Consider the following 23,120-nt stretch of genomic DNA (forward strand, 5'->3'; position numbering starts at 1 on the left):
AGAGCCTCCTAAAACGGTGATCTCAAAGGTTCACTTTTGTCCTTGGGCTTGAAATTATATCCGGTACTAATCTATATGCCTAATAAATAGATCGAAGTTACTGCTTTCTGAATTTTTCCATTGTTTCTCCTCCCTTAAAGACAAGTGCTGGGGAGGAGGGAGGATTGGTTAAGCCGCATCGCACATCGTAGAAGCTGTCTGCAGATGAAAATCGTCAGCGGGCTCTCAAGGGCCTGGCTGTGTGGGTGGGCTTCCTGGTTGCTGTTTGCTGTTTGTTTTATGTGGGCAGGAACAGCTTGTCTGCTACAGCTCTTTGCTCTTCAAGTGAGTCCTGGGCTGTCTAGCTCGGTGCTGTGCATGACTAGAGCTTTTAACCACACTCAGAGGCTTTCCCAACGTAGGACATTCTCTGTAAAGCTGTCGTGTTGAGACAATGCAGACATTTAGATGGCTGGAAGAGTTTTCCTTTATTGTCATTCTCAGTGGATCTCAGAACATTACACATGGTTTTTATAGTGTGCGTTCAATTGCACTAAAATTGCTAAGGACTTTCCAGGCAGGGCTCATGGTAACGTGACTGCAGGTGCTAGAGAAGCTGCCTTAGAACACGGCAGATGCAGGTAGACAGCAACATGTAAAGTTCGCTGTTTTGTGCCCCTTCCGGAATCATTCCTTTGGCTGAATGGGTGGATTACTACTGGTTTTCTTTTCTTCTTCATATCCAAGAGGGTTGTAAGTGCCACTTGCCCTAGCAAAGGAAGGAGGGAAGAATCTCTTTATGTACTTCTTTATATTTCCTCTTTTTTTTTAATGTTTATTTATCTTGGGAGAAACGCAAAGCCCACTGAGGGGCTCGATCTCACGAACCACGAGATCATGACCTGAGCTGAAATCAAGAGTGGGACGTTTAAGCAACCGACTGAGCCACCGAGGTGCCCCTTTTACTTTAATTTCTGAAGCAGCTATGATTTACAGGGTCACGAGTGGAAAATCTTTAATATTTTTTTAGTGTGTAGCAGAGAAGTGAGTTGGTGACTTTTCATTGACCCTGTTGCCTGTCGTTAGAACTATTTATTCCATGCTCCTCAACCAGAACAGTGAGACATACTAGGTGACAGGACCCCAAGGATAGTTTCAACACTGAACTCAGAGATTTGTTTCATTTCGCTCAAACAGATTTGTATTGAGCACTGGCTATGGGCTAGAAACTAAAAAAATACAAAATCTAGCATAATTTTTAGACAGAAGTACTTCTTTCTGAGCAGGATGTTTCCTTTCATATTTTTACATCACTGACAATGTATGTCAAGGGAAAGGAAAACGTGGCTTCTTCAGGGACACCCTAGTCTAACTCTTTCATTTTACATTTGAGGAAACTGAGTTCAAAGAAGATAAATGACTTCCCAAAATTATGACGGACTCAGCCTGGGCTAGAACCCGTGTCTCCAGAACCCATTCCTATCTCTTTCTATTCGGTGCTGCTTCCTGACTTACAGGAACCATAAACTCAGGTGGGAAATAGGATATGTAACTTTTTTTTTTTTCCTATAAGTTAACTTAATTTCTGTTTCAAGCCTCCATTCTTCTGGGTGGTGGAAATTTAATCGCAATCCTGGGGTTTGTATAGGAGTATAGCACCTCACCTAGCACAAGATCATGAGAGAAGAGGGGCATCTGTTTGTCTCTGTTCAGCTCTCCATTCAGTGTCTGCAGTGGTGTTTTTCTTCCCACCTGATCTTTGGTCATGAGTCCAGGCAGGTCCCGTGCACATTCCCTTGTTCTCAGCCCCCCGGCACTTTTCGTATCTCCCAGCTCAGCGTGCCTTATCTCCACTGCTCTCAGATCCGGATGATCCCTGTATTGTTCCCAAACCAGTCTCTGTACAGGCAATTTTGTAAAACTGTCACAGGTCCTGCCCAGGCCCACCACGCAGATATATCTACTGCTCCCATCGTGCTCATCAAGATTGATGGGATTTTCCTCTTCCATTCTAGGGAATTTTTATCTAGTTGGGGATGGGGAGGCTTAGCTGTTACTAAGTTGTATTCTTCTAAATCTTTTTTTTTTTTTTTTTTTACCTGAATCAAAAGTCAAGAATCTGACCCTTTGTATTAGACGGGGTTCTCCAGAGAGTCAATTGAATATATATTTAAATAGAAAGAGGTTTATTTTAAGGAATTGGCTCGTGTAAGAGACCACCAAGTCCAAAATCTGCAGGGTGGCCTGGCAGGCTGGAAGGCCAGGAAGAGCCAGTATTGCAGTTCAACTTTGAAAGTCATCTGCTCGATATTAGTCTTGCTTGAGGGAGATCAGTCTTTTTTTCTACCAGGCCTTTAACTGACTGTATGAGGCCCACCTACATTATGGAGGACAATCTGTTTTACTCACAGATCACCGATTTAGATGTTAATCTCATCCAAAAACACCCTCACGGAAACATGCAGAATAATGTTTGAGCACGTATGTGGGCACTATGGGCCAACCAAGTTGACATGCAAAATGAGCTATCACGCCCCTGTCTTGTGATCTGCCTTGTCTTTGCTTCTCTAAGACAATAGTAACCTAGTCAGTAGAAGGAAATAATAGTAGACGTTGTGGGCATCAAAGCAGATGGGAGGCTTTGGTTAATATTTGTAAAATACCTACCATGCATGATTATAGTACTCATATATTTATTTTGGCTGTTATTAATTAGAAATTTTTAAATTTTATTTTTAATTTAAAATTTACATCCAAATTAGTTAGCATATAGTGAAACAATGATTTCAGGAGTAGATTCCTTAATGCCCCTTACCCATTTAGCCCATCCCCCCTCCCACAACCCCTCCAGCAACCCTCAGTTTGTTCTCCAAATAATTAGAAATTTTTAATATGCTACTTTATTAGTTTATTTTGAGTTTTGCAGATGTTTATTTTCAGTCTTCCAAAACACAAAAAGCTTCTTAAAAGCAGGCACCTGGTTCATTTCCATTGATTATAGTATTTTGTCAAAAGGACAATAAATTCCACTAATTGAAAAAAAATGTTTATAAGCCACAAGGTACAGCACTATATATTTAAGTAAGAGGCACCTGGGTGGCTCACTTGTTTAAATGGCTGACTCTTGATTTCAGTCAGATTATGATCTCATGGTGCATGAGATCGAGCCCCGCATCAGGCTCCACACCAACAGCATGGAGCCTGCTTGGGATTCTCTCTGTCCCTCTCTCTCTGCCCCTCCCCTATGGATGCATGCTCTCTCTCTCAAAAAATAAATAAATAAACTTAAAAAAAAAAACTTTTGCAATATTCAAATGATATTTGTTACCAAAAAGACATTTGAAGTATAACTACTTTTCACTTAACTTGATGGTTTTTTGGACTATCTTGAGACTTGCATTTTTTTTGTCTTTATGCAAATCAAAAGACACTAGGCTGGTAAAAATTATAGAACAAAATTTTCAAAGTGAGCAGTTTTTTTGTTTTGTTTTTTTTTTTTTTTTTGCTCTAACCAGCCTGGTGGTTTTTCTTCTTTGAGTGTCATCTATGTTTTTAATTTTTAAAGTAGATTGTCTCTGAGTGATTTTTAAAAGCCAACAACATAACACTTTTATCTTCCTTTGAGTTGCTGGGAGACCACAGGGTTTTCTAGAATGAAGTGCCTCCTGGTACATCCTAAATTCTGTGAAACAAAGATTAAACTGGGCCAGGTGAACAAAAAGTGACATATCCTTAATTACCACAAAGTGATACCTCGTTACTTTCATGCCAGCTATAATGCAACACTGAACATAGCTAAGATTGTGTTTGATTTTAATGTGATTTACATAAGGTGATCTGTTTGAACTGGAATGATTCCTCTAATGTTGCCAACTTGCATTTTTTTTTAAATTTGTTGAATGTTTATTTATTTTTGAGAGAGAGAGAAACAGAAACAGAGAGAGGGGTAGAGAGAGAGGGAGACACAGAATCCCAAGCAGGCTCTAGTCTCTGAGCTGTCAGCACAGAGCCCAATGCAGGGCTTGAACTCACAAACTATAAAATCATGACCTGAGCTGAAGTCGGAAGCTTAACCAACTGAGCCAGTCAGGTACCCCCCAACCTGCATTTTAATAGGTATTTTTTTGGGTATATGTGTTACTGGTATAGCTGACCACATTTTGGCCACTGATACCTAATGCTTTCCTAGGCTTGTTATTACAACAAAATAGGTTTTTGTTTAACATTGAAATTGCAGGAGTGATTAGTTTCACTTGCTCTTTTTTTTTAAGGTTATTTATTTATTTTGAGAGAGTGAAAGAGCACAAGCAGGAGAGGGTCAGAAAGAGAGGGAGAGGGAATCCCAAGCAGGCTCCTTGTTGTCAGCATGGAGCCTGACTCGGGGCTCTGTCCCACAAACTATGAGATCCTGACCTGAGCCAAAATCAAGTTGGATGCTTAGCCAGTTGAGCTATCAGGTGCCCCTCTCTTGCTCTTGACGCCGCATAAAGAAAGAAAATACCAGACATTTTATTGTCATCAGAATGAAAACTGCAGTAATTATGTCATAATAGATTTAATCTATGAACTTTGCTTGATCTATATTTAGATGAAACTGTGATAGTTCTAGAAGCCTCAGAAAATACTTTAATAAAAGTTTTATAGTTAGCTTATTGTAAGAGACTAGCTATGATTGGTCTTAAGCCTTTTATATCCAAAGATTTAGGACAGAAAATTTAGTTTTTAGCACCTTTGATAATGAGACTGCATCAATTAAAAAATATCAAGTATTTTTTTCAGTTGATGTTATTTTCTACTTGTTTATTCTTCAGTTATTGGAGTGCTTACTATGTGCCAAACTGTCCAGACTAGAATTGACCTATAGAATAGGTAGATAATAGATAAAATAATAGAATAATTTAGACTACTTCTCAAAGTTCTTTTTATAACAGATTAAAAAACAGATTTTATTTAGAATTTTTCAGTGTTATCTATTTATTTATGTATTTATTTTATTTTATTTATTTTTTTTGTTTGTAAACGCTATTTTATTATTTTTTTTATTATTATTATTTTTTATATATGAAATTTATTGTCAAATTGGTTTCCATACAACACCCAGTGCTCATCCCAAAAGGTGCCCTCCTCAATACCCATCACCCACCCTCTCCTCCCTCCCACCCCCCATCAACCCTCAGTTTGCTCTCAGTTCTCAACAGTCTCTTATGCTTTGGCTCTCTCCCACTCTAACCTCTCTTTTTTTTTTTTTTTTTTCCCTTCCCCTCCCCCATGGGTTCCTGTTGAGTTTCTCAGGATCCACATAAGAGTGAAACCATATGGTATCTGTCTTTCTCTGTATGGCTTATTTCACTTAGCATCACACTCTCCAGTTCCATCCACGTTGCTACAAAAGGCCATATTTCATTTTTTCTCATTGCCACGTAGTATTCCATAGTGTATATAAACCACAATTTCTTTATCCATTCATCAGTTGATGGACATTTAGGCTCTTTCCATAATTTGGCTATTGTTGAGAGTGCTGCTATGAACATTGGGGTACAAGTGCCCCTATGCATCAGTACTCCTGTGTCCCTTGGATAAATTCCTAGCAGTGCTATTGCTGGGTCATAGGGTAGGTCTATTTTTAATTTTCTGAGGAACCTCCACACTGCTTTCCAGAGCGGCTGCACCAATTTGCATTCCCACCAACAGTGCAAGAGGGTTCCCGTTTCTCCACATCCTCTCCAGCATTTATTTTAAACTTCAGTAGTTTAATAATGAAAAGTGGCAAAGGCAGTAGGGGGTGCTGCAGCAGGGGCATATTTGCGTTTTGTTTTGCTTTTTAAAAATTTCTGTATTTAAATTCAAGTTAGTTAACATACAGCATAGTATTGGTTTCAGGAGTAGAACCCAGTGATTCATCACTTATGTATAACACCCAGTGCTCATCCCAACAAGTGCCCTCCTTAATGCCCATCACCCATTTAGCCCATCCCCCTGCCCTACACCTTTCCAGACACCCTCAGTTTGTTCTCTGTATTTCAGAGTCTCTTATGGTTTGCTTCCCTCTCTGTTTTTATCTTATTTTTCCTCCCCTTCCCCTATGTTCATCTGTTTTGTTTCTTAAGTTCCCCATATGAGTGAAATAATATGATATTTGCCTTTCTCTGCCTTACTTTACTGAGCATAATATATTCTGATTCCATCCATGTGGTTGCAGATGGCAAGATTTCATTCTTTTTGATCACTGAGTAGTAGTCCATTGTATGTATCTACCACTCCTTCTTTATCTGTTCATCAGTCAATGGACATTTGGGCTCTTTCCGTAATTTGGCTATTGTTGATAGTGCTGCTATAAACATTGGGGTGCATGTACCCCTTTGAATCAGCATTTTTGCCTCCTTTGGATAAATGCTCCGTAGTGCAATTGCTGGGTTGTAGGGTAATTCTGTTTTTAATTTTTTGAGGAACCTCCACACTGTTTTCCCAAGTGGCTACACCAGCTTGCACTCCCACCAGCAGTGCAAAAGAGTTCCCCTTTCTCTGCATCCTTGGCCAACATCTGTTGTTTCCTAAGTTTAGCCATTCCTACAGGTATGAGGTGGTATCTCATTGTGGTTTTGATTTGTACTTCTCTGATGATGAGTGATGTTGGACATCTTTTCATGTGTCTGTTCGCCATCTGGTTATCTTCTTTGGAAAAGTATCTATTAATGTCTTCTGCCTATTTCTTCACTGGATTATTTGTTTTTTGGATGTTGAGTTTGGTAAGTTCTTTATAGATTTTGGATACTAACCCTTTATCTGGTATGTTATTTGGAAATATCTTCTCCCATTCTGTCAGTTGCCTTTTAGTTTTGTTGATTGTCTCCTTCACTGTGCAGAAGTTACTTATCTTGATTAGGTCCCAGTAGTTCATTTTTGCTTTTATTTCCCTTGCCTCTGGAGACATGCCGAGTAAGAAGTTACTGCGGCCAAGGTCAAAGAGGTTGCTGCCTGTTTTCTCCTCTAGGATTTTGATGGTTTCCTGTCTCACATTTAGGTCTTTCATCCATTTTGAGTTTATTTTTGTGTATGGTGTAAGAAGGTGGTCCAGGTTCATTTTTCTGCATGTCGCTGTCCAGTTTTCCTACACTATTTACTGAAGAGACTGTCTTTTTTTGCATTGGATACTCCTTCCTGTTTCGTCAAAGACTAGTTAGCCATATATTTGTGGGTCCATGCCTGGGTTCTCTGTTCTGTTCTATTGATCTATGTGTCTGTTTTTATGCCAGTACCATACTGCCCTGATGATTACAACTTTGTAATACAGCTTGAATTCTGGAATTGTGATGCCTCCAGGTTTGGTGTTCTTTTCAACATTATTTTGACTTTTCTGGGGTTTTTTTCTGGTTCCATACAAATTTTAAGATTTTTTTTTTTTTTTAGCTCTGTGAAGGATTCTGGGTGTTATTTTGATAGGGCTTACATTGAATATGTAGATTGTTCTCAGTAGTATCGACATTTTAACAATATTTGTTCTTTCGATCCATGAGCATGGAATGTTTTTCCATTTGTTGTGTCTTCAGTTTTTTAATAAGCTTTCTATAGTTTTCCGCATACAGATCTGGAGTCCTGGGCCAGATTGCTTCCCAGGAGGATTCTACCAGGCGTTTAAAGCAGAGTGAATACCTATTATTCTCAAGCTGTTCCAAAAAATAGAAATGAAAGTAAAGCTTCCAAACTCATTCTATGAAGCCAGAATACCTTCATTCCAAAACCAGGCAAAGATACCACTAAAAAGGCAATTTACAGGCCAATATCCCTGATGAAACTGGATGCAAAAATTATCAACAAGATACTAGCAAGTTGAATTCAACGGTACATTGAAAGAATTATTCACCATGACCCAGTAGGATTTATTCCTGGGCTGCAGGGCTCGTTCAGTACTCACAAATCAACCAAGAGGATATACCACATTAATAAAAGAAAGGATAAGAACCATTTGATCCTTTCAGTAGATAAAAGCATTTGAAAAAAACATTTGACAAACTACGGCCTTCTTTCTTGATAAAAACCCTTAAGAAAGTAAGGATAGAAGGAACATACCTCAACATCATAAAGGCCATATATGCAAGGCTCCCAACTAGCATCATCCTCAGTGTGGAAAAACTGAGAGCTTTCCCCCTAAGTTCAGGAGCACAACAGGGATGTCCACTCTCACCATGGTTGTTCAACATGGTACTGGAAGTCCTAGCCTCAGCAATAAGACAACAAAATGAAATAAAAGCCATGCAAATTGCCAAAGAAGAATCAAACTTTCACTCTGCAGATGACATGATACTCTACACGGAAAACCGCAAAGACTCCAGCAAAAAACTTCTAGAACTGCTATGTTAATTCAGCAAAGCCATAGGATATAAAATCAACCTACAGAAATCGGTTGTATTCAGGGGCACCTGGGTGGCTCAGTCAGTTAAGTGTCTGACTTCAGCTCAGGTCATGATCTCACAGTTCGTGGGTTCGAGCCCCCTGTCGGGCTCTGTGCTGACAGAGCCTGGAGCCTGCTTCGGATTCTGTGTCTCCCTCTCACTCTCTCTGCCCCTCCCCTGCTCATGCTCTGTTGCAGTCCCTGTCTCTCAAAAAATAAATAAACATTAAAATTTTGTCTTAAATAAAAAATAAAAAGAAATCCATTGCAATTCTATACACCAATAATGAAGCAGCAGAAGAAGAAATCAAGGAATCAATCCCATTTACAGTTGCACCAAAAACCATAAGATACCTAGGAATAAACCTAACCAAACAGTATTATTTATCTTTCATAAAACTGTTAACAAAACAACCATAGTTGATCATTGTATGTAGTTCTAATTTCCATTTTTGTAACAACATTATTTGCTTTTGTACTGAACTCTCCAAAGCAGAATGAGAAGGGATTAGAATGGACTATGGTCTAGAATTAACTTAATATGCCAGAAGTTATAAGAGGGAAGAGTATAACCTGCCAAGCATAGTAGGCCTCAACTTGAAATCATTTGAATTTCCTCTTCTAGTTGTCAGAAAGGAACAGAGAGAGGGAGATCAAAAATGGAATGACAGAAAGGAGAAATTAGAGGGATAGAAAAAAACATGTGAATAAGGTGGGATAGGAAAAGTTAATTCAGTTACTCGTTTGATTTTAAGGATTGTTTCCTTGAATGCAAAACTATATGATTGATGAAGTTGCCCTGGAAGGGGAAAAATATTTTCTCTAATAGTAATGCTCCTTGATAATTCATTTCAATAACATAAAAATGGCCCTGCCACAAAGTAGCACATTTTGCCAAAGCATGTCATGTAAAAAATCAATAAAATTAGTGGAGAAAGATTTAGGCTTGCGGGGTTCTAGTGTAATGTCACAGAGGCCTGGGCACCAGTGGTCTGGAACAGATCATGAACCGTGGAGAGAAGAGAAGATGAATCATGTAAAGATTATTTGTCATGCATATAGAGAGTTAACAGATACGTAACACCATCAAAATCACGAAGTATGCTCTATTGAACAGCTCAGAGGAAAGACCCCAGCCATTAGGGAACAGGAGATCCAGGGTTTCATTATTCTTCCTGTATCTTATTAGTGGGGTTCAGGTCTGTGTATTTCCATTGAAATCATTAAATTCTCACTGGTTTTTATTGTGCATGTATCTTTACTTCCCAAGTACACAGGATTCAGCATCAGTTAAAATGAATTAATATAATTTTGTTGTTGTTTCTAGTTTTCTTGCAGGAAGAGGGAGTGTTTTAGAGAAATGCATCAGTAAAAGCCTCTGCCTAATATCCTACATGTCCACTCATTGTGGGAACATATCTAATTTCACCATAGATGAATGTCAGGAAGAGTGCAAGCTAACATCTGTCAAATTCCTACTCTGCACAAAACACTGTTCTAAACATTTTATGCTGTTACAGTCTTTTAAATTACCACCATCTATCATGGCTTTGAAAGTTCAGTAACTTACCAGGGTCATATAACTTGCAAAGGGTGGATCAGGGAGTCAAAGCAGAACATTGTGGCTGCAAAAATATTTTTAATGTTTACCTATTTTTGAGAGAGAGAGACACAGAGAGAGCACGAGTGGGGGAGGAGCAGGGAAAGAGGGAGACACAGAATCTGAAACAGACTCCAGGCTCTGAGCTGCCAGCACAGAGCCCGACGCAGCTCAAACTCACGAACCTCGAACCTCGACATCAAGGCCTGAGCCAAAGTCGGCCACTGAACCGGCTGAGCCACCCAGGCGCCCCCAGAACATTGTGGCTTCGAAGTGTGAATTTTCTCATCATAATGTGTTTTCCCACCCATCCCTAACTTGGCTACGCCCATTTTAAATAGAAGAAACTGAGGCTGAGATGGATTGATGTGCTTCTGTCTTGCTCTTCTATTTGTGGGACCTCATTGATACTTCTTAGAGTTTTTAGCTTTGGGGGGGGTTTAGCTTTTTTAGCTTTTAAATCCATGCTCAATTTTATTTTCTCAGTTTCATCTTTATAGAAAGACATTCGGAAACTAGGATTCAGGGCGCCTGGCTGACTCAGCCCGTAGAGTGTGCAACTCCAGATTTCAGGGTCATGAGTTCAAGCCCCATGTTGAGCATGGAGCCTACTTAAAAAAATGCAATGAAAATTTAAAAATCCCTTGATTTAAAAACAACAACAAAAAAGGAAACTAGCCTTTACCCAAATGAAACAAAGATCACATTTTTTTCTAATGATAAATTTATATTTAATATATCGTTTCTTTACCTTTTCAGATTTGCCATAATCCTAAAATACAGATAGAACTGTTTGAACCTGAGAAAAACATAGTTATACGTGGATGATTATTGCACAAAAGCATTGCCAAGGCAGTTGTCATCCCTGAAGCCGATCTCCCACAGGAAAATTCTTAAGGAATCTGGGAGAGTGCTGGTGCTAGGAAGGCAGGGGTCTGCATGTGCTCGGTGATTATACCTGGCCAGGTGCATCTGCTAGTTTCAGCTGGTCAAGGATGCTGACTTAGAAAAGCCACATTGCATCATTTATATACCTTCCTGAGTTTCTTTCACTGAATATTTCCATTGAGACTCTTTGCTGCTTCTAGTGCCACACCCAGAAACAGGATCATCTGACGTAGCTGAACCATAGCACGAGAACATGGAGAGAACTCTCTGAAAATAATGGCTAGGAGGAGGTTACTGGTAGTTGAGCGGTAGTCACCCGTGTTGTTTCTAACAGGGCGGGGCACCTAGGCCTGGGTTGTGATGTGTTTACTGTATTATCTGCCATGTGTGCATTTATTATTTTAAGTAACAGTAGCAGCTTATATTTACTGAGTGCTGACTGTTTGCCTGACCCTGTTAACTGTTTCAATATTTATCTCCTTTAATCCTTGGAACAACACGTAAAGCTAAATTTGCCATGATCTTCACTTTATGGTTGAGGAAACTGAGCCTAATAGCAATTACATAACCTGGCTAAGATCATGCAGCTTGAAAGTAAGAGAATTCAGTTCAAACTCCATGAGCGTGAAGAAATTTCACTATTACTACCAACCAGTGGTTCTCAACTTTGCCTTCTTATTAGAATGACTTGAGAGCTTTTTTTTTAAAAGTCACTAGGCCAAGACTACACCTAAGAGCAATTAAGTAAGAACTCCGGGCGCAGGGGCTTGGCCTCAGTATTTGTAAAGCTTTCAGGTGGTTCTAATGGGAAACCAGGGTTGGGAGTCTGCATTATGACTTCTTGCTTTTCCTGGTGCACCCCTAACTCCTGGGAGGCACCTGTATTTAAGAGATACTTGTAGAACACTGAGAATGATACTAACAAGTTAAGTGTTCGGGAGTTTACTAACCTAGAAAGGAGATAACATATATATTCTGTTTACCAGCTAAATGGCGATACAAGGCAGTACCAAGTTGGTTGGTTTGGAGAGAAAAGTTACAGAACCTAGGATTTCAAGGGTAGGTTTGGGGGTTCTCAAACTGCCAAATTAGTTTTTGCGTATGTGTATATATGCAGTTTTCAGGTGGATAAATGGATACAGAAGATCCATGGCTTTAATCACATTCTCAGTGGGGTCAGTGTTGCAGGAAAGGCTAAGAATCACAGCTGAGGGCTCAGGAGAATGGATGTAAAGAAGGGCTAGCGTGGTCAGAAACAACATTGTGAGGAACATGGAACACACACCCAGCATCGAAGGGGCTCATGACAATCTGAGAGGGAGGGAGGGAGGGAGGAAGGAAGGGTCTTTCCAGGTTCAGGGGAGAGAAGGAACACAGTTCATGGAGGAGGAATATACCTACTACTGTAAGGGTGGTGTAAGAAAAGTTAAGCCTTAGGACTCTATGGGAGAATTTTTTATACTAGAGATCATCTTTTTTTTCTTCCTTTTAGGTCTCACACTAATTAATAGATTTCTTCTCTATATAGACTTTATACTATAGCCTTTATAGTGAAAGGCTCTGTACTCTAAATACTGAATAAGGGCTTCTACAGATCCCTTTATTAGCATTCGGTAACAATCAGGTATTACCACACTGGCTCCTCAGATTGCTGTGATGATAAGGTCTCTGATGGAACTGTTTCCATTGTCTAAGGAGAACTGAAGACACTCCCCTCAGTGTCCCCTCTTCTGATCTTAGGAAGGACCATCAAGGAGAGGTTCATCCACAAGGCTGTGTTAACAGGAACTTCTCTCCCTCAGAATAATCCAATGTGACTGGCAATGATGAAACGTAGTTCCACCTTTCCCTTCCTCATTTGAGCTTCTGGCAAAGAAGAAAGCATGCAGAATTTCCCTGACATTAGGAAAGATAAAAGACTAAAGAGAATCTTATGCATTTGTCCTCTTTCCTTTGCCACGATATAATCAAAACTTGGCAATAAGACAGCGTAGGTCTTGCAATATACACCATCTTCCCCTAATAAAAGGTGATCCGTGCCTTATGGTTAACAGTAAAGGAAATGCCGTCACATGGCAAATAAATGAGAACCTCTCACCCTTTTGTTCTGCTGAAGCGTAATTAATCTAAATGTCCCTAGGAATGAGAGGTACCACTTTGGGGGATACTAATTATGTTCCAGGCACTGGGCTAAAGGCATTACATATGTTAGGTTATACAGTCTTCACAAGTAATCCTTTGAGAAAGGTATAGTGATTATTATTCCTAATTACACATGAGGGAATTCTAGCCTAGAAATATAAGTAACTTGCCTAAGGTAAGTTTACCATCTGGTAAAAGGTAGAGCCAGGCACAAGCTCAGATCTCCTGATTCTCAGCCACTACAGGATCCTGCCTCGCAGTACAGATCCCAGCCGAGGTGTGAAGCATGAAACTGGTCCATTGAGAATGGGACATTATCTCATAGCAATAAATTGCAGAGGGAATTGCCAGGACTTGGGAGGATGAGTCAGACATGAACACACTGATGTGGTATTTCTTTCTATATAAATGGCCTCTCAGTTAGTTTGGAGGTAGCCTGTCTTAACAGTTATACTCATTGAATAGGGGCTCTATACATAAATTGTGGTACTTTCATTTGGTAGAAAAGTATGTAGCTACTAAAGATTGAGACATATATGGATATGTAAGGATGTCCAAGAAATATTGTCAAGTATAGAATGGCCTGCAGAGTGTGCTACTTTTTGATAAAGAAAAAAAAGAGAAAATACATACGCATGAACTGGTTAAGTGTATGTAAGGATGTCATTGGAAAGGTACAGACGGGGTTGGAAATTGTAGACACCCCTGTTAGAAGTGAACTGTACGGGTAGGGGAGGAGATGGGAGGGAAACAATTATCACTGGAGGTGCTGTCTTACCTTTTGAATGTTATGCCATGTCATAGATTGTCACCTGCTCACACACACAGGTACACCGTATGTATGATGATAAAGATGAAGCTTTCAGTGGCAACAGTGATGTTTCAGATAAGCTTTGCAAAATTGAGTTTTGGAAATCTTAGTAAAATGAGGCATCTGATGAAACAAACCAATGAGGTACGTTCATGTATTGGTCCTGAAGGGGGATATGCAGGGCACTGAAGGAATATATTGATCAGCACACGTATGTAGATGTTTGTATTTGTTCATGATTGAATTTATGTGGTTTTTCTCTGGGAGTGATTTTTTAAAAACGTAAGATCGGAGCGCCTGGGTGGTTCGGTTGGTTAAGCATCTGACTCTTGGTTTCGGCTCAGGTCATGATCTCACAGTTCATGAGTTCGAGCCCTGCATCAGGCTCCACGCTGATAGCACGGAGACTCCCTGGGATTCTTTCTCTCCCTCTCTTTCTGCCTCTCCTCCACTCTCTCTGTCTCTCAAAATAAATAAACTTAATTTTAAAAATTTTTTTTAATGTTTATTTATTTTTGAGACAGAGAGAGACAGAGCATGAACGGGGGAGGGTCAGAGAGAGGGAGACACAGAATCTGAAACAGGCTCCAGGCTCTGAGCCGTCAGCACAGAGCCCAACACGGGGCTCAAACTCACGGACCGCGAGATCACGCCCTGAGCCGAAGTTGGACGCTTAACCGACTGCGCCACCCAGGCACCCCTTAATTGTTTTTTTTAAATATGAGATCACTAGGCAGTTTTTGAGTGGATAGATTAACAAGTGGAATAGAATGGATTCTATTGGATATTGGAGATAGGAAGTGCATGCAAAGTTCAAAATGTTGTTATATTCTCCTTACTTCTCCCCCAACCCACATACAAAACTTAAACATCAGAAACTTATTAACAGTACATGAGAACGTTGGAATAGATACCATATATCTTGATTCCACATGATAACCTCTCTCCTCTTTCACTTACGGTTAACATTTTGCATTTTTAAACATAATATAGTGCTTACATTTTGCAATTTCTGTCCTTTCCGAAAACATACGTAAATCCCAGAAGAATTGATTTTCCCCTCATATATGTATCAAGCACTTGAGTGAATTTTTGTGAAAACACAAGACTGATTTTAAGAAGAAAAAAAGAGGAAGAATTCATTTCTTACTCTGAAAACTGCCTTTCTTCACGAGATTGAACAATTTCCTGGAATGTTTCTACTGGCCGTTCTTACACTATTTGCGTGATGACAAAGATTGAACTCTGAAAGGCAAAGCGATGTTTGAAATAAGCCAACAAGACCGGATTTTAGAAATATCAGAAAGAAGGATCAGGCATTTTCTGAGGCACACCAGATTCAGAATTATGCACAACAACTTTTTATCATATAAAAAGAAAGGTTTAAACATGTCCCAAACCAGTAATTTTTCCTACTCTCCAAAGTAACCTTTTTATTTCTTAGTTCTTGTCAGCTTTTGAAAAGATTTAGACATTGCTAGTCATATCAGCCTTTTTAAAAATTAAGACCATCTTCGATGCTTTTTGTATATTTACAAAAATCTGTGTGTGAGTTTTGTGAGACTTACACATTTTGTGAAACCCCTTATGCACGAAGCCATTTCATATGATGCCAAAACAGAACATTTTCCATGGAAATTTTATTAAGTAATATATAAGGAGATGGGAGAGTATTAGCATGTTTAATCCTTTCTTGATGTGTTTTGAAAGCCCTTTAAGACCTAGTGTCATAAGCTTCTTTTTTTCAGTTAAAATCAGGCTTTTCTAAAATCCAATTATTTTAAGAGATTAGACCGTAGATATCTAATTTATTTGTGACAGAACCAGAAGCAGATTCTGGTTTTTATCTTATATCGTGCTGTTTCTATACAAAACACGTTTCTTATAAATAAATTCTGAAAATTAAAGTAGAGGTGTTAAAACCAGTCACACTATACCAGCTCTCTGTATTGGCATTTCTCAAAGTATAGGCCACAGACGGTCTGTGGCCCACCAGCTGTTACTTGTCCATGATGCGATATGAAGAAAACTCGACAGTATTTAGAAACTTCCATAGCATTTTGACATCGCTACGATATCCAAGCACATGGTCTAGTAATTCATTTTTATAGTTTTTTACAAAACCATCACTCTGCCAGAAAGTGGAAATTTAAAAATCTCATCCTTCCCCACAGAGAGTTTGAGAAACACTACCCTGGAGAATGTTTCTGAGTTCCAAGTGGAGAAGGAGCCAGATAAGACACAACTCTGACATGGAAGGAGGAAAGGAAGGGCTTAACCTCACTCAGGAGCAGACACAGCTGAGCCTGCAAAAGTCCCATATTTTAATGTCCCGTGTGCAGGGAAGAGTAACTTTCCCTTTGGTAGAGAAGAAGTGCTATCACTGGTTATGAACTCTCAGACCTTTTTCAGCCACAGGTGGCAGAAACTAAACTCAGACCAGAGTAAGAAAGAGGGAGAGAGAGAATTCATTGATTCCATGACCGGGGGATGGTGTAAAGCTTGTCACAGGGATTCTAGGGACTTGGGGTCATTGCTTTTATTTATGCATTCATTCCGTCCCACTCCATGTCCTGCCCTTCTCTCCAGTCATTTCTCTCTCAGGATTGTCACGGTCCATTCTAGCACAGATAAGATTCTGCCATGTGGTGAGGTGGGTGAGTGGCAGTAAGGCTCTATCATGCTACCTCAGTCCCTCCAGAGCTGTCCCATACATAAAATCCCAAAGGAGGGCGCCTGGGTGGCGCAGTCGGTTAAGCGTCCGACTTCAGCCAGGTCACGATCTCGCGGTCCGTGAGTTCGAGCCCCGCGTCGGGCTCTGGGCTGATGGCTCAGAGCCTGGAGCCTGTTTCCGATTCTGTGTCTCCCTCTCTCTCTGCCCCTCCCCCGTTCATGCTCTGTCTCTCTCTGTCCCCCCAAAAAAAAAAAAAAAAAAGTTGAAAAAAAAAATTAAAAAAAAAAATCCCAAAGGAGTACTCTAAACAGCCCCACTTGTACAGTGTGCTCGACTGGGGGCCATCATCACAGCCAAGGCGAAAGGAGAATATTTTCATGTACATGCATGCGACCAAATGGGTTGGGTTGAGTAAGGCAGATATGGGGTATTCTGATCAACAGCCCCACCAGAAACATCTAGTTGAGGGCAGGTTTCCCACAGGTAGGGGATGATGGTAGAGAAGAATGGAAGAGATGAGCAGAATAAGCAAGCTATGTCTACTGAGTTATGAAGGCTTATCTTTTCAATGTCAAAACTAATTGGTATGAGAAATGGCAGGAGGTAGAAGAAATAAGAGTGAGGAAAGTTAGACATATAAAAGGGAAGAACTCTCTGGCAGATACTGGAAGCCGTGATGGGGGCAGCAGGGGAGGGGGCTTGGCGTTGAGCAACGGAGAGGTGGCAGTGAGACAAAACAGAAAAAGGAATTGGAGTGGGGGCGAGTCGCATATCCATATCTGAGGATATGAGCCATGGGACAGCTTTTTAGTTCTGGGAGATATGGACGTCGGTCAGCCAATTAGAGCTCAAAATCCTCCAACAGTTAAGAGTATAATGTTAAAGCCACAGCAACTGCTTATACTTATTTTATGCTTTGGCAGTTATAAATCACAGTATGATGGAAACAGTGTCTGGTAAATTTTTATTATTTTTCCCTGAACCTCCTCTCCAATATTTCCTTACCGATACAACTAACTGTAAAGTCAGAGTGGGTTTTTTTTTTCCTACGTATGAAAAAATTTGCAAAAGAATCTGTGTAAAACATAGATACGTTATATTCTCTCCTGTGCAACTTTTATACCTGACATAACGTTCAAGATGCAATTTTTAACATTATTTGTGCACAGAAAATCTGTTCAACATCAGGGCCGTGGAGAAAACTGACTTAACATCCTGTTTGAATCCTTGAAAGGGAGGTTTGAAGGCAATCTATTCACAAATGCCTGCCATAATTAGAGAAGACTCTCTTCACGTGCTGTGAACAACTTAGTACAGGTGAGGCAGGGCCAGCTGGCAGCTGACCGAGGACGCTTGTGACTCATGACGTGAGGGTTGTAGAAAGTCTCGGTCCAAAGTAGACCGAGAAAGAGGCACCTGGGTGGCTGGGTCGGTTAAGTGTCTGACTTTGGCTTAGGGCATCATCTCACAGCTCATGGGTTCGAGCCCTGCGTCAGGCTTTCTGCTGTCCGTGCAGAGCCTGCTTCGGATCCTCTGTCCGCCCCCCCCCCCACCCTTCCCTTCTCCCCCCGCCTCTCTGCCTCTCTCCCACTCATGTTCATTCTTTCTCTTGCTCTCAAAAATAAACATTAAAAAAGTAAATAAAAGTAGACCAAGACAAGAGGCTGCACTCAGCTTCAGTTAGTGCTACTTCAGCTACGGTCCTGGAACCAGTAGCCACAGCGGCATCCCTGCCACTCAAGAGAAGCTCAAGAGAAATGCAAACTCACGGGCCACTCCTCATAATAGACCATCTCTGGGCGTGGGGCTCAGCAGTCTGTTTAACAAGCCCTCTACGTGATTCTTACCTACACTCAGGGCTGAGAAGCGCTCGTGTCAAAGCCGGCAGCCTGGCCAACCGGAAAAGCCCAAAAGGTGATTGATCGCAGAAGCCAGAATGAGGTTTGAGTTTGAAGACGGGACGGGAGATGAAAGTAAGCATTAGTGTCAGCAACGGATACACCGAAGCTACGCGGATAGGAAGCCCTGAGGGAAAAGATGCAATAGCACCTTAACGTGACCCAGGAGAATTTTTACTCAAGTCGGTCTTCTCTACTAGGCAACGTGTATGGCTTGCAAGAGAGCAGGGTCAAATGTGCTATATTTATTTGGAACTGACCTTGTGTATGAGCGGGTTCTGTCTGCTACCAAATGGAAGTTGGACTTACGAAGAGCCAGAAAGAAGTAAGTAAATAGAGGATATCCCGTTGGTATAATTATCGACCTTATGCTAGTAACGTGGAGTATATAATTGTAATAAATTTAAGCTACCACTTACAGTGCAGCAGATATTCTTTGCAGATTGTTTCACTTCTAAGAAATAATTCGATTTGAGAAATAGTGTTAAAGGTAAAGGCTGTTTACTAAAGTCACCTTGGCAGAGTCTTAAAGAAGAGATTCTTGAACCACATCTTGAATTTTTAAAGCATAATCTCTCAGTGTTATGCCTGAAAATCTACATAAAAAATTTTTCTCCAGGTGGTTCAGATGCTCAGCCAGATTTAGAAACCTGTTAACTAGAAAACAGACATGGATATGAACCAATTAGATGTCTCTTTTTTTTTTTTTTTTTTTTTTAAATTTTAGGCTTGGACAAAGAAATATGCTTCCCCCTCCTTAAGGCTACACCTGGGCCTCAGATTCCTCTTCCCTGTATCTACTTGGCCCCTCTCCACCTGTTACCACCCTTTCCTCTCTGCCTGTGGGGGCTGGGAATAGAACATTCTGTCTTCCTTTGAACTCCTCTCACTGCCTGCATTTCCCAGGCTCCCAATTTCAGGGAAGGACTGAAACGGTTGTTCAAAAGTTGCCCAAGACATTAAATGTGAACCGTACCGGTTCTTCCTCATTCATTGTTGTGTCTTGTCTTCAGTCTAGAGAACTCTTGGACCTCTCTTCTTGACTTCTGAGACCTCAGTATCAGCTGGTTCTTCACCCATCCTCTTTAGGCTCCTTTTCAGTATTTGGAACCTGGTATTTGTCTTTGTCTTATTTCACATACCACAATGCTTTCCGCGTCCATCTATGTCTTTCCAAGTGTTAGGATTCCCTTTTTCATGGCTGGGTAATACTCATATGTATGTCTTACAACTTCTTTATCCACTCGTCTGTCAATAGGCACTTAGGTTGTTTCCATATCTTGGATATTGTACACAATGCTGCAGTGTGAAGATCTTTTTGACTAGTGTTTTTATTTTCTTCTTATAAATACCCTGAAGTGGGATTACAAGATCATATGGTAGTTCTATCGCTAGTTTTCTTAGGACCCTCCATACTGTTTCCATAGTGCTGTACCCATTTGCATTCCCACCAGTTGCGCATCAAGATTACCTCTTTTCCATTCTCTCACCAACACGTGTTATTTATTATCTTTTGGATGATAGCCATTCTGACAGTTGTAAGGTGTTATCTCAGTATGGTTTTGATTTGCATTTTCCTGATAATTAGTAATGTTGAGCACCCTGTCATGCACCTGTTGGCCATTTGTATGTCTTGAAGAATGTCTGTTCAAGCCCTCTGGCAATTTTTCATTGAGATTTATTTGGATTTTGGCTAGTGAGTTATTGGAGTTCTGTATATGTTTTGGATATTAACCCCGGATCAGATATACAATTAGCAAATATTTTCTCCCATTCCATAGATTGTTTCATTTTGTTACTAGTTTCCTTTGCTGTGGAAAAGCTTTTTAGTTGATAAGTCCCGCTTGTTTGTTTTTTCTTTTATTGCCTTTACGTTGGGTGCCATGTCCAAAAAAGTCATTGCCAACGCTCAGTGTCAAGTTGTTCACGCTGCTGTGTTTTCTTCAAGGAGTTTTGTCATTTAAGGTCTTATATTTAAGTATTTAACTTCCATTTTAAATTTAAGCCTAATCAATTTGAGCTCAGGTTTGTGTATGGTGTAAGATGGGGGTCCAGTTTTATTCTTTGTATGTGGCTGTCCACATTTCCCAGCACCATTTATTAAAGACGCTGTCTTTTCCCTATTGTGTATTCTTGGCACCTTTGAGATAAATTGACTGTCAGTTGTCAATTGTAATTGATGGGTTTATTTCTGGGCTCTCTAGTCTGTTCAATAGATACATGTTTTTATGCTGATAACATAGTGTCTTGATTATCCTAGGTTTATAATATATAAAGTTTGAAATCAGGGAACATGATGCCTCCAGCCTCATTCTTCCTTCACAAGATTGCTGTTTGGGGTCTTTGGTGATTGCCTACACATTTTAGGATTATTTTTCCTACTTCTGAAAAATGACATTGGACTTTTGATAGGGATTGCACTGAATTTATAGATTGCTTTGAATAGTATTAATATTCTTCCAATCCATGAGCACAGAATATCTTCCTCTTATTTGTGTCTTCGGTGCCTTTCATCAATGTCTTATAGATTTCAGTGCAGCAATCTTTCACATCAGGTTTTTAATTGTTTTCATGCATCGTAAATGGAATTATTCTGTACTGGTGTCTTAAATTAGGGTCATCTCTAGGATTCAGTTCAAAAAGTACTAATCGTTAATCCATGCCTTGTGTCAGTTCCTGTTTTTAATATTTGTTATACAGTAAGTGGGATAAAGTACCTGCCCTTGTGTGACTTCAGAGTTGGGTGGAGGAAGCGCAAATTGGAGAGCTCGCTATCCTCACCTTTGGTAGGTGTGATGACGGGATGTTTTAGACTGAAGACTCTGAATGAAAATTCGTCCATGGTTCCTGCTACAAACACTGTGCAGTTTGACTATTCCTATGGTTTTGAGTACCCACATGTGATGACTCCAAATATCTATTATTGAGTCCAGAATGGTAAAGAATGGTTAAGAGCATTCTTGAGTCAAACGTACCTGGGTTTGAATCCTGGCCCTGCCACTCGATAGATGTGTCACTTCAGACAAGTTGCTTACCTTCACCTAAGACCTAGTCCCCTAGTTGTACAATGGGGATGGTGAAATCAGAGATGTAGGAAGTTAGACACACCAGATAAAGCTCTCAACACTGTTGCACCTGGCATATGTCAAGTACTCCGTGTATGTTCCATTTAACTTTGAGTTCTTGTTTTTTTTTAATTTGTTATTTTTATTTTTCCCCATAGTTGACTCCCCAGGGTAGCGTAAGCTTTCATTTGGAATTCCTAGACTTCCATTCATCTAATGCAACGTAGTAACAACTTTTAGTAAGAACTTTTTTTTTTTTTAATTTTTTTTTCAACGTTTATTTATTTTTGGGACAGAGAGAGACAGAGCATGAACGGGGGAGGGGCAGAGAGAGAGGGAGACACAGAATCGGAAACAGGCTCCAGGCTCTGAGCCATCAGCCCAGAGCCTGACGCGGGGCTCGAACTCACGGACCGCGAGATCGTGACCTGGCTGAAGTCGGACGCCCAACCGACTGCGCCACCCAGGCGCCCCTAGTAAGAACTTTTGAACCAGCTCTTCAGTTCACCAAATGCTCCAGGGTTACTAAAATGCCACAGAAGGGAAAAGACGGTACTATTTTGTGTGTGTGACTTTTGAACCTCCCACGGTGTGTAGCAAAACACGTAGTAGCTTCCCAGGTACGTGACCAAGTACCACGGACTGGGTAGCCTCAAATACCAATTTTTTTTCTGGAAGCTAGAAGTCTCATCAAGGGCCATGCTTTTTCTGAAGGCACCAGGGCGGGTATTCTTCCTTGCTTCTTCCAGCTGCTAGCTGATAGTTGCTGGTGAGCGTTGGTATTCTTGACTTATGGCAGCATCATGCCAGGCTCTGCCTCCCTGTCTGTCTCTGAATCCAAGCTTCCCTTCCCTTCTACAGATCGCATCACTGGATTAAGGCCAACCGTCACTCAGCATGGCCTCATCTTAACTTGATTACATCTGCAAGGATCCTATTTCCAAACAAGACCATAGGCGTAGGTATGGGGTTTAAAACTTGAACGGATCTTCTTGGGGGACACAGGTCAACCCAGTACAATGCACGCAGCAAATGTTTACTGTATCTTGGGGGAGTAAATGATTAACTTTCGACTGGAAAAGCAATGATTTTCCAATCTCATTTTGTCTCTCGCATGAGACATTGTGTTTATATGTGAAAATAGTCGGTCCTTAATTGGCCCCAGTATGAGCAGGGTTCAGACTCTTGCGTGTGGTACCTCCTACAAATTCCTCCTATAGAGGACACCCAAATGCAAAGTCTGTTATGATCACTATAGACTCTAAGCCTGCACTTAGAGCCAGCTGCTTGCCAAATGCTGCCTGCCTACAACACTCCTTAGCCCTCATCTCCATATCCTTGGGACCATTTCACAGGTAATCACAGGGTCTGACTCACTTTTGGCTCTAGGAACAATTGTGGCCTTCAGCAGAAGGGATTTACAGAGCTCTTACGAGTGTTTACTCGGTTGTCCTGGAATGCCACGTCATGTCAACCATGTTGATAGCCTGGCCTCATTTATTGTCTTGCTTCTGACAACTGAGTATTTGTCTTGATTATAAGAACGAATCTTAAAAAAGATGGTAATTATGTGAAATGATGAATGCGTTCATCAGCCTGATTGTGGTAATCATTTTACACTGGGAAAAAATTTTAATGTTTAAAAACAATCTCCATTTCTGGCCTGGTTCTGGT

The 23,120-nt window shown here is 40.5% G+C and overlaps 1 protein-coding gene and 1 long non-coding RNA gene across 5 annotated transcripts in view; one reads left to right on the forward strand and one right to left on the reverse strand.

Annotated features, from left to right (window-relative positions):
* The window catches only part of NECAB1 (N-terminal EF-hand calcium binding protein 1), a 195,655-nt gene that overhangs the window by 53,898 nt on the left and 118,637 nt on the right, over positions 1-23,120 (forward strand). The window lies entirely within an intron of this gene.
* The window catches only part of LOC121042682 (uncharacterized), a 42,210-nt gene that overhangs the window by 14,757 nt on the left and 4,333 nt on the right, over positions 1-23,120 (reverse strand). For 2 of the 3 annotated variants that reach the window (XR_005796380.1, XR_005796381.1), the window contains exons 1-3: positions 18,331-18,880; positions 14,960-15,054; positions 9,939-10,018 (exon numbers count right to left, since the gene is read on the reverse strand). This is a non-coding gene — a long non-coding RNA (uncharacterized LOC121042682). Of the gene's footprint in view, positions 1-9,938; positions 10,019-14,959; positions 15,055-18,330; positions 18,881-23,120 lie in introns of those variants that run through there. The other variant, XR_005796382.1, reaches the window with a different exon arrangement.

Source organism: Herpailurus yagouaroundi, unplaced genomic scaffold, assembly GCF_014898765.1.
Source record: "Herpailurus yagouaroundi ecotype Mexico unplaced genomic scaffold, PumYag 186, whole genome shotgun sequence".
NCBI classification, from domain to species: Eukaryota; Metazoa; Chordata; class Mammalia; order Carnivora; family Felidae; genus Herpailurus; species Herpailurus yagouaroundi.